The sequence below is a fragment of the Frankliniella occidentalis genome, unplaced genomic scaffold (assembly GCF_000697945.3).
Source record: "Frankliniella occidentalis isolate FOCC.00 unplaced genomic scaffold, Focc_3.1 Scaffold63, whole genome shotgun sequence".
In the NCBI taxonomy this organism is placed as follows: domain Eukaryota; kingdom Metazoa; phylum Arthropoda; class Insecta; order Thysanoptera; family Thripidae; genus Frankliniella; species Frankliniella occidentalis.
In genome coordinates, this window is record NW_026267193.1 from 1,277,444 (window position 1) to 1,278,919 (window position 1,476).

The window sequence follows — 1,476 nt, forward strand, 5'->3', positions numbered from 1 at the left end:
GCGGGGGCGGCGGGGGGCGGCGAGGGGCGGCGAGGGGCGGCGGAGACGGGCGGCAGGCGGCAGCGGCACCCTTCGGGAGCTCCATTCATCTGCCGCGGCCGCGAGACGCCCTCCCGCCCGCTAACTAGCGGCAGACGACGACGGCGAACAGCGGCATAGGCGGTCGTGTGCCAGAGTCACGCCGCGCCACGCGTACCGCGAAGCCGATACCGGCCAAATCCAGTTGGAATGGGTGCACTCTGGTTTTTCGCGTCTCGCTCCCCCTTTCCCCGCCGACCTTCGTTCTCCCGCCCGCGCCCTTCCCCCTCCGCCTTCGGGGCCGTGTCGCCCCACCGATGCTGCCGGCAGCGCGCGCCAGGCCCAAAAGGGGGGGGGGGGACCCCCGCGGCGGCTGGCCGTGCTCGGGAAATCTGCCTCGGTTGAGGCAGGTCGCGGCGGCGGCGCGGACGCCCGCAGACCGCCCGCCCAATAGCTACTAACCGTGCTTCGTTCTCTTACAGGGCCCCATTTTCCCCTGTGTGTAGACAAGGGCAACGTGTTGGTGTTCGGCAAAACAAAACAAACCTCGGATAAACCCCTTCGAACTCAAAGATACTGTTCCGCAAAGCACGGATGCGGCACAGCCTACCCACACGGGGCCCCGAGGCGCCGTGGCGGTAGGCAACCGTCGCACACGCCTGCTTAGCGGCACAGCCTACCCACACGGGGCCCCTAGGCGCCGTGTCGGTAGGCAATCATCGCACATGCCTGCTGAGCGGTACAGCCTACCCACACGGGGCGCTGAGGTGTCTTGGCGAGACCTCAGTGAAAACGGGGATCTGGAAACTGTAGCAAACGCATTACGAGCGCACTACGCCTATTGCATGGAATTCTCCGAAAGCGAGCCCGGAGAAAACAATGACACATCGTTAAGTAAAGTATTATTAATTTCAGTTGTGTATGATGTATCATCTGCTAAAAAATGAGAGCGTGTGGGCTGGGGCTGGGGCCGGACTCGGGCACAAATAAGCCACACGCACACACTAAACCCCGAGGGGTCGTCAACTCCGATATTCCTTCGTACACGGACTGATATTACTCTAATATTACTCTAATATTACACATATTACTTGATATTCCACAATATTACCCGATATTCCACAATATTACCCGATATTCCACAATATTACCCGATATTCCACAATATTACCCGATATTACTTGATATTACTCGATATTACTTGATATTACTCGATAATACTTGATATTACTCGATATTACTTGATATTACTCGATATTACTTCACATCAATTGCACATGCCGAGCAACTTAGCGCACTTCAGAATTGTTTCTGGTGGTGCCGCGGAAGGGTCAAACACCTCTGTTAATATTTAGAAACTGTGCGTGGTGAATCGTAGGCCTACTACAGTCATAATGGCTTTTTAAAAAGACCGCCAGCCACGCCAGTTGCCGGAACCACCTGCGATACTGCACTAGT